General features: G+C 41.8%; 1 long non-coding RNA gene across 1 annotated transcript; it reads left to right on the top strand.

Moving 5' to 3' along the window:
- Positions 1-14,802: 14,802 nt before the first annotated feature.
- Positions 14,803-15,969, top strand: LOC134286145 (uncharacterized). Its single transcript, XR_009996851.1, has 3 exons — positions 14,803-15,612; positions 15,670-15,754; positions 15,818-15,969. It is a non-coding gene; the product is annotated as an uncharacterized LOC134286145 (long non-coding RNA).
- Positions 15,970-17,367: the final 1,398 nt, after the last annotated feature.

Below are 17,367 nucleotides of genomic sequence, written 5' to 3'. Positions count from 1 at the left end.
TTGGAGTTCTCCACCTTAAAATCCGCGTAATCTTCGGGACAATCGGCAACTTTACGAACCAGGCCTGCATACCATCCATCCTGCTCGACAATCTCTAAAGCCTCCATCGACCTGGACAAGGCGTCAGGAACCACGTTTTCCTTCCCCTTTCGGTGGCGCACTACCATGTCGTATTGTTGCAGCTGCATGCTCCACCGACTCAGCTTGGATGACGACTTCCATTTAGTGTTCATTATGAACGACAAAGCCGAGGAATCGGTGATCAGCGTAAACCTCGTACCTTCAATATACGGCCTGAATTTCTCGATCGCTTCCATGGCAGCCAAGCCCTCCTTTTCAGCTGCTTTCCAGGCCCTCTGTGGCGTGGTTAACTTCCTCGAGAAATAGGCGATCACCTGTTCCACTCCTGAAATCTCTTGGGTCAACACTCCTGCGATCGCACTGTCACTGGCGTCTGTCTGCACCGTAAACGGAAACTCGAAGTTAGGGTTCGTCAGAATTGGTGCCGAGATTAATCTCTCTTTCAGGTTGATGAATGCTGCCTCTGCTTGCTCATTCCATCTAACCACCTTTGGTTTTCCCTTCAACAGGTCGGTTAATGGCGTTGTTATTTCACTGTATCCCTCAATAAACCGCCTATAATAATTAATCATGCCCAAAAACCGCCTGAGAGACCGAACGGAAGTTGGGCGTTCAAAGTTCACTATCGCCTCAACTTTGTCCGGATTCGGCCTTACGCCATTTCGAGACAAGATAAACCCTAAGTATGGCAGTTCAGGAACACAGAATCTTGACTTTTCCACGTTTATGGACAGGTTCGCCTCCTTCCACCTTCGAGCAACTTCCTTCAAGCTGCGGATGTGGTCCTCAAAAGTGTCGTTCGCGATGACAATATCATCCAAATACACGAACACTTTTGGTTCCAATTCACCGTATCCAAGCACTTGGTCCATCAGCCTTGACAAAGTGGCTGGGCTATTCACCAAGCCAAATGGAAGCCTAGTGAATTGGAATAGACCCCTACCAAACACCCGAAACGCCGTATATTTACGGGATTCAGGGTCCAAGGGAATCTGCCAAAATGCTTTGGACAGATCTATCGTTGTTAGGAATCGCGCAGACCCCAATCGTCCAAGGATTCGATCCTGATGCGGCAGTGGGTAGGCATCTCTACGCGTTCGGTCGTTGAGTTTTCGGGCGTCCAAGCACATGCGAACTTTCAAGCTGGTTTCTCCCTCGGTTGTCTCGCCTTTTTTCATCACAGGTACTATCAGCAGAGCCCAATCACTCGTCGATCGTTCTACAACTCCGGCCTCGATCCATTTGTCCAGTTCTATGTCGACCTGCTTCTGGACCTCTGGAGACCAAGGGTATGGGTTTAGTCGGACCGGTGGTGCTGCCTGAAAGTCCTCGGTGAATTCAATTTTATGAGTTATTAGCGGAGTTGTTTCCAAAATCTGACCATCTTCAAACGCTTTAAACTCCTTTTTGACAGCTTCTAACTGTTCCTGCTGTTCTGGTGTCAACTGTATCTCCTCATCTTGCTCAACCTCGACTTCCTCAACAAACGCCTCCGACGACTCTTTGATGGTGGGTTCTATGCCAAAAAGACGCCAAAAATTCATCCCCAGGATAAACCTTCTTTTCAGTGAGGGAGCAATTAGGGTCGTTACAAGTCTCGTTCTGCCATTGAACGTAATTGGTAAATGCACCGCTCCACGAACTTCTAAAACCTCTCCTCCAGCTGCGAACAACTTTGTTTTCGTCTGGGACTTTTTCATGTTCAGCTTTCTCAACAGTTTCTCGCCTCCAATTCCTAAAATTGACACCTGGGCACCACTGTCTAAAAGCCCTACCATTTGCATCCCCATTACCTCAAATTTGACAAACGGACGATTATCACCTTCTACCTGTACAGTTAACTCCTCTACTTCTGGGTTTGACGGCACGAAGACAGTTAGAGGTTTTTGGTTCCGCACTCGACGACCTCCTACGTCGATTTGCGTCCGTTTTTTTGACAAAATAGGCAATTTTCCGTTGTAAAGTCATGCAAACCACATTTTGTACAAAACTTCTCACGCTTCTGTAGACAGGATTTGTAATGGTGGTTTTTACCTCTACAGTTAAAACACACCTCACTGTCTGGCATACGGTACATTTCAGCCTGCCTAGCTAGAGTGCCTGCTGAACTACCTTCCTGCGGCGACGGCTCTCTCCGTGGTTCTCTCCTAGGTGTGGGTGGTTTCTGATTCTCGGCTGGTCTTCTTGGGAATTTTTGATCCTGATGTTTCTGCTCTGGAACCCTGTTGCCAAAGGACTTCGGCTTCCAATCCTTCCCAGTAGTGCCCATTGGTTTCTGGAATGGTTTCCTCGAAACTTCATGCACTTGGGCGGACTTCTGGCCTGCTTCATTGTCCTTGTTCCGGTATAAATACCAGTTTGCCGAATCCAGTTTTCTTCCCCAAACCTTTAACGCTTTAAGAGTCCGAATATTTTTCACCACCAAGGCGTTTTTATAATCGGACCTTAAATTTCGAAACACGATGTAAAACTTCCTGTCTTCAGTGGGTGGTACTGACATATATCCAAAAATCTCCTTGATCGCGTTGTAGTACTCCGAAAATTTTTCAGATCTCCTCTGTCTTCTCTGCGTAGCCTGCTGTTCGTAGTGGAAATCCAGGTCCGGCGATTGGTACTCCAACTTCAGTTCGGTGACTAATTCGCTCCAGTTCCTGAAGTCCTTGTTCCGCTTTCCGTCCATGTACCACGTACGAACCTCTCCTGCGAACAAGTGGATTGCCTCTTTAAACAACGTCTTCTTGCTGATGTTTTCAGCTTCCGCCATAAACTCGACCTCCGCAATGAACTTATTCAGCAGCTTTCCGTCGTCCTTCCCATCGTACTTGAGCTTCCAATCTGCTACTGGTCGCGGTCTACGAGACGATCCCTTCCTCTTACGACGGCGGGCTCCATCCGAGCTGCTAGATTCCTCCTCGTCACTCGAACTTGTGGAACCGTCCGAATCGTCCTCACTGCTTTCGTCACAAACCTCTGCTCTACGCGTTTCCTCTCTTCTCTTCGCGGCACGGTCGTCTACCTGCGTTTTACGAGTCGGTTTGCTGTTCTTCTGGACCTGGATTCTTCCTACCGCTCCGCTTCCCTCAGCTTGCGGTTGTTCTTCCTCGCTCACCGATTCTACGACCTCGACGCTATTCCCTGGCCCTCTAGACTGACTACTACTCATTTCATTCCCTCTACTCAGATTCAAACTGCTCAACTTCTGCTCAAGGTACTTATCTATTCTGCTCATCATCATCTTCATCATTTTGTCGGGGCTTTTCATCTTCCTCCTTCTAATTATCCTAGGCGTATTTGTAGGCCGCCTTTTCTTACCCTTTCTACGCGCTACAACAACGTCTTCCTCCGACAACGATTCTGTTTCTTCGTCCTCCCCATTCTCTTTCCCTCCTTGAACACTAAGCCTACTCAAATCGTTCCGTAATCTCTCCTGCGTTTCTAACACTGCATCTGGGTCAGTCGAGAGAAACGAGAAGTAGTTGTTCAGCATTTGAACCGCCGCGTTCTCGAGACCTTGCGTATCGAACTTCTTTCCTTCTTTCAACCTACGCAACCGGAAAAGCAAATGAACTAACCGCGTTTTCAACGGTGGCATATCGACCTTCTTCACTAATCTGTTTTCTAACGCCTCGCGAATCTTGGCCAACTTTTCGTCAATTTCTTGAAACTCTGCCTCAATCTGCTCGTCTTTCAACAAACAGATAGTAAAATCGTTCTTATCCCTTTGCAGCTTCATCACTCCTCGCAATTTGCGTCTCTTCACGTCCCTCGAATCACCACTAGAAAACTTCTCCCGACGGATGACGAGTTCATGTTCGACCTCATCATCTAGTAAGTGCGCAACGTTCATCGATTGATAAATCATCACGTGTTCGTCATTCATTGTGACGTTAATTCAGTAGTAATTCAGTAAGGAAAATTCAATAATAGGTTATTCAAAACTAAGCAATTCAATAAAATATTAAGGAAATTCAACAAACAGTAGCACAATATATACAAATAAAAATTCAATCAACTTACGCTAGGAAACTTTAAAACTAAAAATCAAAATAAGGAAATACGAATTCAATAAATGGTGTTAATTTGTGTGTTTTAGTGTATAGTGTTAGTGCTCATTCAGGACCTTTTTTTTTTTTTCTTTCAGTCGCTTAACGATTCAATTGATTATCAGTCAGTAATCCAATTCAATTCTAACGACTGTAGTGTGCTCTAAACTTCAAATTTTTCAGCACTTCCGAAACCGATTCCAATGGCCACCACCTTTAAACTTCTCCAAATCAATCTAAAAATCTGTGTTGGCAAAGAGTAATGCGCGGATCCTGCACAATCAGTGAAAAACTGAATGTGTATTCTCCTCCCGCTCGTGTTAAAAATTTCAAACAATTTTTTATACTACTCGATCCTCCGTTTGCCTTTCGCGATTTTGGCTGGGAGCCAATTGAAACTAATGTTCTGCCCGACAACAACTCAGCAGCGCGAGACTCGGACGTAGTCACAGGGTCGGCGCGCTACCGGGCAACCGGAGGGGCTTCGCGGATCTATTAGGGCGCTCAAAGATTCAAATAAACTACACTAAAGCGGTTCGAGATTACGGTGTATTCAGTTGTCTGTTGTTCTGTAGTTTGTCACTGGTTCACGGCACGTACCTTGGCTGACTGCAAACCTGCGAGCGCTCGCGGCGGGACCTCTGTTCCAACGATGGCTGACTGGACTCGATGCCGTCCTGTGGCAAGATGGCGGAACAGCTGCCGACGATCTGCGACGTCTGGATCGTACAATGGCACTTGGAGAATGACTGGAATGGCGGTGTGTGGAGATGGTTCCGGACTACAGGCGCTTCCTTCAAGCTTAGTCGGTCGACGACGGCAAGGCCGCCCTTTGTCGGACCGAGAAGGGAATCTCTCCTTGGGATTTAGGGCTTTTGCCCGAGAGCTTTGTCCTCCTTGGTGGTTATGGCCCGAAGCCAGAGGAACAATGGTAATCCTTTACTTTTAGATTTGGGCACCTTACAGAAACCCAAACCGTTGCGTGCACTGGCGTTACTCGGACACACCAATCGGAAGGCTGGTTTTTAAAGAAACCGAAAAAAAGGTCCTATTGAAGGACATTCCAGGGTCAGTTAAGATCCATCAGGATTTTCGAGGGCTTAGTTACCTGAATGCTGGTTAACTCTGGCACACCTCACTTCTGGCACAATCAACTGTCTCGAACACTCCACAATTACTTTAGTTAGCACATCCGATCTACACGCTCGCCTGTTTCAAAGTGGGCGATGGCCGCCCACTGAAAGTCCTTTGAACCCTTCAGCCATCTCCTAAGTTCCGTGACGTCATCATCTATGACTTGGGTCACGCCATGTTTAGCTGTAGATTTAGGTTGCAGCCCAGTGGTTTTCTAATCGCTGAAGTTTGGTAACGTATCTGAACCTTCGACTAACATGGCGCAAATTTAAAAAACAGATATGAACCTTGTAACAACGGTTACAGAAGCTAGCGCCACATTGGTCGATGCGGTGAGTAGGAAAACAGCCGATAGTGGTTTCTGCTTTTAGTGGTGTTGCGTGTACGTACACGTTGCATTACACGAACACTACCTGAGTTACTGGTTGAAAATAGTAAACAAAAATCAGCTGTGCCCGGCAAAATCAAATGGGCATATTTTCAACCAGTAGATTTGCATTAGTGTCCGTGACGCCGCGCTGCGAAACCACTATGTAGTTAAAAGGGTCCTAAAATGAAAAATATTTTCCCGGTTTTGCTGCATAACACGAAGGAGCATGCTTTTCTGATCTCAATGGTAATTTTTCCAAACTTAAAAAATGACAGAATAGTTAATAAACTCGAAAATAAAATAATGATGATCAGGTCTTGTTTGACATTCCAGGTCAACCTTGACGTAACGAAAGTGAAACGGCGGGTTGCAAAAGACATCACATTGGCTCACTTTTGACAGCAAATATTCCTGTTTGACATACACGGTAAACAAAATTTACCCAAAATTGAGTGCTAAACAAGGAGTGTTGCAAAAGTTATTAAAAATTTTGAAAATATGTTTTATGGACTTTACCTAATAGGAAAACTTAAAAAATGAGTAAACATGTCGTTTTAATCAATGCTTGATCGAATTATGCAGAAATTGAGATAGGCCTTTAGGAGCCTATTCATTCGATGCCTGACCACATCACGAATGCAGCAACTCTATCACAGTTTAAGAGACTATGTATTTCACACGTAAAAGCTGCTTTTTGAACAGCTACTCTGTTGACTTTTCATTCTTGACGAAGTTTAACAACGGATATTTTTGTGGACAATTTATATTTTGTAATAGGAGGCACGAACAAACTATAATGGTCGCCCCGATGATGATGATGGATTTTATATTTGTTGACGTAGTATTATTAACTGAACTTATTTTGTGTAGTCTACAAAAGTTTGAGTCTCGCGCGCGGTGACAGGTATAAATGACATTTTTGTATTTATTTATCATATGGAGTATTTGTACTGTTGAAGGATTCTGTAGATTAGTAGTGAGTTGTCTAGTTGAATGTCGGGAATTTCTTGAGAATGAGAATATTGCCGACTGTTTTGACATCGCGCGAACGTTATCAATCCTCGCAATATTTTTGATTTTCTGATCTTTCATGATCACTAGTAACACTTGCAAACATCTGTAGTTGAGAGCAGCAGTATTTTGAAATTTATGCTTTTGCTGTATAGTATGACAAATTATAATGTTGTTTATATCTGTAATAAGAATCAGACCGTATTTAGTTTGCAAATCTGATTTCATTGATCATTATTAATAATTATCTTAAAGATATATCGTCTAGCTCAAACCTTTGTAGGGGTATGTGGCGGGACCATCATCATCATCATCATCAAACTGCCGACGATGTTAGAAGATTCGTCGCATTTTGTAATTATTATAGACGATTTATCCCATATTTCTCAGACAAAGCAGCTCCATTAACCGCATTACTCAAAAAGAAATCCATTTTCAATTGGTCAACTGAATGCCAAAACTCATTCGAAACTCTTAAAAATGAACTCCTACGCCCAAGAATTCTTCAATTCCCAGATTTCAAGAAACCATTTATTTTAAGCACAGACGCATCAAAATTAGCATGTGGTGCGGTGCTCGAACAAGAACATGATGGCATAAGATTACCTATAGCATATGCCAGTAAAAAATTCACAAAAGGTGAAAGTAATAAATCAACAATCGAACAAGAGCTCACTGCAATCCATTGGGCAATTTCTTATTTCAGACCATACCTTTACGGTCGAAAATTTACAGTCAAAACAGACCATAACCCACTAGTACATCTATTTTCAATGAAAGATCCATCGTCTAAATTAACAAGAATGAGACTTGATTTAGAGGAATTCAATTTTGATATCGAATACGTTAAAGGAAGAGAAAACGTACACTGCAAAAACTGCAAATATTGATTTCATGGTTTGTACACATATATTTTTGCAATTTGTCTAGACAATACTGTTTATGTGTGACACACATAACGAACTTTTTTTGGTATTTATCGTTCTGATGTGTGATTACACATAAAAACAATACCGAATAACAAATATAATCAATAGATGTGTTCAAATGGTTTTTATAGGTAAGAATAGAAGTTTTTCCGGGGATAAATGTTACAATTTTGATGCATAAAACTGTAGAATTGATTTTGAAACAAAGCCAAGAGCTCATTTAAAAAATCCAATAATCGTACACTGAAATGAAAACTCCATTAGTTTTTATGTGCACAAAGCAGATAAAAGCGAATCGGTGGCCCAAATCCTCATTTTATATGCGGCATTTAGATTTTATAGTGTTTACATTAAATATAATTGAGTTGCACATATTTTTTATATGCACAGCTATAAGTTCTAAAAATGATACATTTACAACCTATGTTAACTGAATATAAATTTTGAGTGTACCGATTTATATTTCAAAACGTTCAAAAATTTTCTTTAACGGAAAAATGGTGGAGCAAGCTTGGGAGCAAGAAGAAAGGCTTTTGTTGCTAGCCGAGTTTACGGTCGATATCTAGGTCGATATTTTATGTCTCCTGGTCGTAAGTATTTATTAGTTTTTGAGTGATAAAATTGCATTTGATATGAATCAACGTTTTTTTTTATATAGCTATGCTCAAGTGGAGGTGCTGGTCGTTAAGCAAAAACGCGTCACCGTGGTCTGCCAGGTAGAAAACTCCGGCATGAAGTACAGTAGACGTTCGGTCGGTGCAAACGGTTTAACTGCAATGCTTTCTAACTGCAAGTCCGGTAAGTGCAACAAATTTGCAGTTATCGCACCGCCAAATGTCAAAATGATGCGCCATCCCTGATAAAAAGTATCATAAAAATACGATAAATTTTATTGTTACAACACCATTTTTCGAAAAATATTCACCATTAAACATATTGTAATTTACACGGCACACTTACCATCACCCCAATTGTTCTATACCATTCGGCGAATGGTAAATGGCACTTTTACAATAAAAAATGGTGGTCGTTATGTATCTTAACCATAAAATTTTGAGAAAATTTTCATACACTTTTTCGCGAAAAACAATAGAATGTATTGTGTTTTTATGAGACATTTTTAGGGCAATTTTCAAAAGATAACAATATATCTTAATGTTTTCCCGCATAATCACCAACTGTAAATGCAACGTTTCTCATACTGTAGATGACTATTAGTAATTGCCATTTACCCATTCACCAAACTGTCCGAGATAACAGTAAGATAACCATTCCATGTACAGATTTGCCAGTTTGACAAATGGTAATCCGCCAAATTACAGTATGTGGAATAGGCGGTTAAGATAGGTTACCATAAAAAATCGCTCATTTTCTCGAACAAATTTTTCGCAAAACAGTAAAGGATACGGTCAATTTATTATCCACTTTTTCAAAAAATGCACTGCATAACAAACGGTTAAAGAGCAGTTAAACAATAAAACAGGAATAAAAATGATCAATGTATGTGGTATTATTGATTTATTGTCGTCTATGGTATTTAAAATGTATGGCATATGGTTATATTGTATTGAAACCGTTAAAATAAAAAGCTAATTATTTCCGGTGATTTTTTTTATTCAATCATTCATATTTATCCTCGATCTCATCCTCAAGACCCCGTCCAAAACGCATCACTTTTGTCCGAATGTCCTCAACGTATAAATCCGAGTTCATGAAACCACCTCCTCGAGCACTTCGGGTGATTCCGATCGGATGGGCAATGATGATGTCCAAGGTGATGTCTGCTGGAGCGGGAACTAGGTACCCGACTTTATGCGGAACCCCGCAAAGTACGCGAACTCTGTGAAATAATTAATTCAATGAGTTATACATACCAACAAAAACAAAATAAAATAATCACGCAAAACCTACCTCTGTATAATGTAGACCGCCTAGCAGGCACTTCAAGCCGTTAACCGCAGCGAATTCCAAATTATTTTTCACTCAATTGGCAAGCGACAGCGCGAAAGATTTTGTTTTTTTTTTTCTATAAAATAAAGATCTGCAAACTGCAAAGTCCGGGCGTTACAAATACCAATATATGCAACTATTTGACAAACTGTCGAATTTAAGTGACATACAGTGAAATACACAGGTGTAAGTGTGTTGCGCAAATATAATCACAAACCGTTTGAGAAAAGGTCATTCTATATTGCCACCATGCCTCCCGAGTTTTCATCCTTATATTATTTGACCATTTCTGCACAATATTATATGTTGTAACAGCTTGGAATGGGCTACATAAACCGTTCTTTGTGATCGAATGCTTCGAGTTTCATGATTTCAACAGAAAAGCAACTGTTCGTGGTACAGTAATAGTAACAGATAAAGGAGACATACTGTGTGGACTGTGATACAAATTGTATTTCACTATGCGGGTTTTCATTGTTCTGACAATACAAATACAATTAATTGAATGGCGTCAAATGAATCGTTGTTACAATTAAAATACAATAATATTTGTTGTTATTTGTAAGCAGTTTTCGCTTTTGAAAATCCATAGAATTTATATTTCCCGCTAACATTTATATCCAGCATTTACGAGCACTAACGTCCGCCAGAATGACATGCACATTTTATGATAAGAATCAAACACTCTGATGTCTGTCTGGTATGTATTGCTTGGCAACTGTTGATAAGATCTATCTTCAATCTTTTCAAATAACTGCCAAACATCACAAGTCAGACCTCAGGTCGTATGATCCATAACATAAATCGTTCACAATTCATGTGGTCATTGGTATCTGTAAATGCTGGAGAAAAATGTTACCGAGAAATATAAATTCTTTAGAGGCGAAATCTGTTTACATAACAACAAATATTATTCTGCTATTCTGCTATTCTGCTATTCTGCTATTATCAACGCATGCCCTGGCTTTTGCCCATCTGCGTTGTCTTTTCACTAGGCAATACGTCTACTAATTGATGTTTATGGGCTTGCCGGACCAAGTCATGTAGCTAAGCCAAACACCCCACCTACAACTGTTGGGTAGGCACCATTGTCCCGCCCACTGGTCTTTTACAGCTAGTTGTAGGTGCATGTGTGCGTGTAAGTATTGGTGTATGTGTGTTAGTGTTGGTGTATTGTAGGCGCCAACTCGTTCTAATCCACTCTGATTGCTATCGCCCTATTGAACCATTACCCTTAAATCTGGTAATCTATGAAATAGAATGAGTTAAGCGCCTGTACATAATAGTCAATTAATCAAACAAGGAATATTAGTATTAAAGTGAAGATACAATGAAGCAACGCCCCGGACCTCGAGAGCACAAACCCCAAGAACCAAATGACAGGCTGCGCGAACAGTCGATCGACTAGCCATCACCAGTGAATAACCAATCGAGCAAACCCTCCAGCACAAACCACCACCAGTTCTTCCGACCTGCGTCCAACAGATCCGAGGCACAGCCCAGCCATAGCTTCACCTTAAAACCAAAATGTAGATTGCAGAGCAAATACTTCCCAAGTAACCACGCAGCTCGGGCCGCAAATCACGCACAACACGTCACACATAAGACAAACACTACCCCGCCCGCACAACCGAAACCGATCTGGGGTAGAGAAGGGTCTCTTTCCACTCCAACCCGGACTCAACTGCATCCACAGGGTAGCGCACCCCACACACACTGCACTCATGCATCCATCACGACCCGAGCCGCACGGTCACCTGGGTTGCTTCTATCTGCATGACCTCACCCAACCCGTTACGCAGAGTTTAAAACCCTCTCTTGCATTACAAAGCAGTCCCTCTTCCCAAAGTTTGTGCGTGGTATAAATGAGATTATAAAGCTGAAGAAATCGTCACCAACACAACCGCCAACAATGACCACTCAATGGTGTCGGCAGAGTCAATGACGACCCCCTCAGTCCCAAACCCAATTATCCTACACTACCCAAGTAACCACAATGCTGAAGCCGTTCGCACTGCACGTACGAAGTACATACAGACCTACCCGCACCGCCTAAACAAACCACCTAGGCCGAACACAAGCGAAAAGCGGCGCCACCACTGTTGAACCACGACTATACCAGTAGGTATAATCGCAATTCAGCAATCGTAGATCCATTCCCCGCTCCTACTCAGCCCTGACGATCCATAGCAATGCTTGTCAATATATGCACCCCACACACGCAACCCCCACAACCCAACAGTATGGTCACTTGAGTATCCCTGGGATTTTGATTACATGATGGTCAGGGATCACAGCCATCAAAACGTTCCACACTTTGCCAGGGCTTGCGACCTGTAACCATGATGATTTCCGCTATGGGAAACCATGATGGCTAGCGGTGTTGTTTACATAACAACAAATATTATTGCATGTTTATTTTAACATCGGTTCAATTGACCCCATTAAACTAATTGTATTTGTATTGTTATCAATGGTAGTTTACTATTTACTAGATTCCTTTAATTTATTGGAAAACATTAGAAAAATCATTGTTCTTCTTTTTCTTGTCGTAACATCCTCACTTGGCTAAACCTGCTTTTCAGCTAGTTTCCTATAAGTACTTCCTCAGTTATTCATTGAGAGCTTCCTCTGCCAACACGGCTTGACGTCTGTCAGCCGTGTTTTAGCGAATAACATTCGATAACCGAAACATCTACTGTACTTAAATTTAAAACGAAAACTATAAAAAATTATGTCAAGTGATTTTGTATTTGATTATACAAACATGATCCAAGCAACAATAATATTTATTGTTATTTATTTGTTACGAATTGCTTTTAAGTGTAATTGAGAAATAAACTCTTTAAAAAAAAGTCCATGAGAACTTTGCAGGCACTTTTGCAACTATTTAAAAACAACTTAAATTACCCAAGTAACCATTAAGCCGTAAAAATGGCATTAAATCGGCTCTATAGTCGAATGTAGAACCTGGCTAACAGAGCTAATTGGTTCTATATCCTCTTATAGAGCTGCTCAAAAGCCACTTTTGGCGAATTATTCGGCTGATATACGGCCAACTTTGAAATATCGTACCAAGTCTCTGGAGCGAAAGTTGTCAAAAGTGAGACAAAGAAAAAAGAAAAAAAATATTTTGTTTATCTCCTGTTCTTTTCTAACTTCCTTCGCTTCCATTGAAGTTGCTTTTTTGCTACTTCATCCAGATTCTAGCTGTTGTCCTCCGGGTTCCTGATCAAGTCCAAGTCTGTTCCCTTTCTCATCTGCTCCACCAATGCACCATGGGAATGGTGTGATCAAACTAGTATTTGCATGTTACCTAGCTTTGTGTTGCTGTTTGCGTAACTCTTCAGGAGCCGAACAGCCTGTGGTCCATATCGTTCGCTGATTTCTGTGTAGAATGATGTGCGTGTATTCGTCGCCATTGCAGATTTGGGAAAATATTCGACTGGGATTTTTGATAGCTACGGAGTTTTTTCGGCTTTCAGTCACGGGAAAAAGCGTTGATAATTTTATATCATTGCCAACGTTTCGATCCTTGGGTTGGATCTTCCTCAGGGCCTGTATTTATTGAAGCATATCTGTTAGTTGTGTTTAGAATTGTTAGTTTTGTCCTCTACTCACTCGATCTTAATCAACTTGTAAAGATCGTACTTTGCACACGATCGTTTGTCTGGTTTTTATTCCATAAAACACTGCACCTTTTCCGCTGTAGATTTTAATAAAATGCTTAATGGTTCTAACGGGATTGATGTTATGAACTTACTTCATCACCAGCACCCCAGTAGGATGTTGGGTGGGTGGTACGAATCGGGAGAAATTCGAAAACTAGAAATCAGCGGAACACAAGAATGCGGCTGTTATCAATCGCCGTTCGGGTTTAACTGTGGGGTGTGTATCTTTTGGTGTTATTTGGGTGGTAGGGTTTGTTAGTGTAGGTTAGGGTGTTGGATCAGCTGTTTCTCGTCGGTTATTTTGGATTGTTGACGACGCACTCCTCTCTGCTCTTTGGTTTTTGATTTGAGCGAGGAGGTGCTGATGAATGAGTATGTCTTGTTCTTCTCTACTCCGAGTGGTGCTCAACCTACGGACCCTGTCGATGAAATTGTTGACCACCGCCAGTTTTTGATCGCTCGGATGGAAGGAGAAATAGTTAAGAATCCTGCCGGATGATATTGGTTTGGCATACCAGTCGGTTTTAACGCTACCGTCCTCTTGCCGTATCACTAGCAAATCGAGAAATGGTAGTCGTCCATTTTCTTCAACTTCGCATATGAACAATATCCTCGGGTTTTGTGAGTTGAAGGTTGCCAACACCGCATTCACCTGGTCTTTATGTAAAACCAGGAATAAATCGTCAACGTATTTTCGGATAAGCTCCGGGAGAATATTGGCCGCTGTTGTAGCTCTTCTCAACAAATTCTCCATCACTATGTCGGCAAGAATGGGGGAGAGTGGGCTCCCCATAGCTGTGCCTGATATTTGGACATAGAATTTTTGCCGGAAACAGAAGCAACTGGCTCCTATGCAGAAATCAACAATTTCGAGGAACAAATCCAAATTTATGTTGGTGTTCCCTCGTATTTCATCCCACATGGAGATTATGTCATGGATGACCACCTCTTTCGTTACGTTTGTAAACAATGACACCGCATCGAATGACACTAGCACGTGATCCGGTGGTATCGTTAGTTGATTGGCATATTCGCAAAACGTTTTTGAGTCGACCGCGTTGTACTGGCTTTTGAAGGATCTCTGGAGTATATCGGCAATGTATTTGCAAAGATGGTACGTGGGGGACGTTATGTTGGGGACCACTGGCCTGAGCGGTAAATCAGGCTTGTGTGCTTTGGGTTGTCCATATATTCGGGGGCATACAGCGTTGTAGCTAGTGAGTGTGTATTTTGTTCGGGTGTCTATCAGTTTGAGTGCGTGTAGTCTGTGTACGATGTTGTTGTTTTTCCGTTCGTATCCACCCGTCGGATCTGAGCTCACCTGCTTGTACGTGTTGGTGTCGCCTATCAGCTGAGCGAGTTTACTGTCGTATTCTGCTAGGCTCATTATGACGGTGCGGTTGCCCTTGTCTGCTTCGGTGATCAAGACATCTGGGTTTGTTTTGATAAACTTCTTGGTGATGTTGACGGCAGATTTACAGAATTTGGACAGTGGATCGCTGAACGGTGTGTTCCACTCGGAGTAGAGAAGAACAAGACATACTCATTCATCAGCACCTCAGCAAAAACGATTACCCTCGCACTCTTATCAACCGATTCCTTCATCAACCACCTCGTACAGACAACCCGGAGAAACCAGCAACCTACCGTTCAATTCCATATGTTCATGGTCTCAGCTCAAGCATCAAGAGAATACTCCACAAGAGCAACACAGCAATAGGGATCTCTCACAGTTACAGAAACACAGTAGGACATCTGTATAAAAATGCAAAAGATCCGGTATCCGATCTCAGCAAATGTAACGTCGTATACCGGATCGACTGTAAAGACTGCCCAAGTACATACATTGGAATGACAACGAACAAGCTGAGGAACCGAATGTACGGACATCAAACACACGTAAACACACTAGAGCGAAGATTATCGGAAGGCCACCAATACACGGATCCAGAAATACTGCAGCTCCAGGAAAAATCTGCGCTAATCCAGCACTGCATTGAGCAACAACACCGATTCAATATCAGCAACCCCTCCATCGTCGATACAACACATAAGAAACAGGCTCTGCAAGTGTTGGAGATGTGTCACATCACGACCACCTCCAACACGGTCAACCATCGGACTGATACCGACAACTTAAGCTGTGCGTACGCACACCTCCTCGCTCAAATCAAAAACCAAAGAGCAGAGAGGAGTGCGTCGTCAACAATCCAAAATAACCGACGAGAAACAGCTGATCCAACACCCTAACCTACACTAACAAACCCTACCACCCAAATAACACCAAAAGATACACACCCCACAGTTAAACCCGAACGGCGATTGATAACAGCCGCATTCTTGTGTTCCGCTGATTTCTAGTTTTCGAATTTCTCCCGATTCGTACCACCCACCCAACATCCTACTGGGGTGCTGGTGATGAAGTAAGTTCATAACATCAATCCCGTTAGAACCATTAAGCATTTTATTAAAATCTACAGCGGAAAAGGTGCAGTGTTTTATGGAATAAAAACCAGACAAACGATCGTGTGCAAAGTACGATCTTTACAAGTTGATTAAGATCGAGTGAGTAGAGGACAAAACTAACAATTCTAAACACAACTAACAGATATGCTTCAATAAATACAGGCCCTGAGGAAGATCCAACCCAAGGATCGAAACGTTGGCAATGATATAAAATTATCAACGCTTTTTCCCGTGACTGAAAGCCGAAAAAACTCCGTAGCTATCAAAAATCCCAGTCGAATATTTTCCCAAATCTGCAATGGCGACGAATACACGCACATCATTCTACACAGAAATCAGCGAACGATATGGACCACAGGCTGTTCGGCTCCTGAAGAGTTACGCAAACTAGTATTTAAACCATGAAAAACAAAACAGTTTGGGCATTTCGAGGGTTGAAAATGATATGGGATGAGGATGATTCAGTGGTAAGCTTCCCAAGTAACCACTAAGCCCTGTCGTAAGCTGTCTAAAGGTCATAAAAAAGCTTTTCCGTGTCAATAGGCTCTATAGAAAATTTTCAAATGTTCTCAGGCATTATAAATAGTAAGCACTGAAATAAGCCGTATATTAGTATATGACGCTATGCTATAGTGCTTGTAAACCCAGTGTCTATGAGCCGAATAAGAAGCCTCACAGTGCTGTTAAAAGGCTTGGCCTGCATGACGTTTATATCAATCAAAGCTGATTTCAAGCAAAACAAAAATAAACCACCGACTGATCCGGAGCAAAACGATCAAATATCCTCGGAAATTTCTTCCGATCAATAGGGTGTTTGAAGCTTGTTATCAGACACTTTAAGCATTGAATTGATACAGAAAATGTATAACTACTTTCTCGATTATATTATTAATGCATCGGATGTTAATCTGTGGAGTATCAATCGTTTTATCCACATCCACAGACGAACACCAAAACTAATCGATGAGCGATGAGCCCCATTTTGATTATCCTGTTATTGAACCTCGTCAACCTCCCAAACTTCCCTAGCTGCATCTCCTACAAATCTCTCTCAGCCATCCATAAAACCATTTTATACATCGAATGCGGACACTTTGTGCCCGATTTCCGATCTGAACATCGGATCGTCCGGAACATCAACGCTGTACCAACTTGTCTGCTTTTCTTTAAATACGGTGCTGAGCCAACCGATCTGTTGGTTCATCGATGGAGCAGATGGGAAATGTGACGAAATCCACTTAGAAATAACAATCCCGAGGATATCAGATCGAATCTGGGTCAGGCCGTAAAAATCGAAAAAAAAACTTCAATGGAAAAAACATCCAGAACAAAAAAAAAGAAGGTAAATAACTTTCTTTTTTTTGTTTTTTTTTTCTGACTCTCATTTGACAACTCTTCCACCAGAGACTTGGTACGCAGATTGAAGCTGGCCGTATATCAGCCGAATATTTCGCCAAAATTGGCTTTTAAGCAGATCTATTATAGGATGTAGTTCTGGTAAGCTCTGTTAACATTGCTCTTCATGTGAATATAGAACCAACTTGGTGCCAATTTTTACGGCTTAGTGGTTACTTGGGTTGGTGGTGACGAACGCAGGAAATGAAGCAGGAGATGCAATGTTTATATAAATTTTCGGGAAACGTTTCAGAAGAATAGGGAAACGAGCTGGAGTTTGTCTTGATTGAAAAAAAAATGGAATAATTAACATAACC

Source organism: Aedes albopictus, chromosome 1 (assembly GCF_035046485.1).
Source record: "Aedes albopictus strain Foshan chromosome 1, AalbF5, whole genome shotgun sequence".
NCBI classification, from domain to species: Eukaryota; Metazoa; Arthropoda; class Insecta; order Diptera; family Culicidae; genus Aedes; species Aedes albopictus.
The sequence above is the reverse complement of the archived record's forward strand: the minus strand, read 5'-3'. Positions and strand labels throughout refer to the sequence as shown.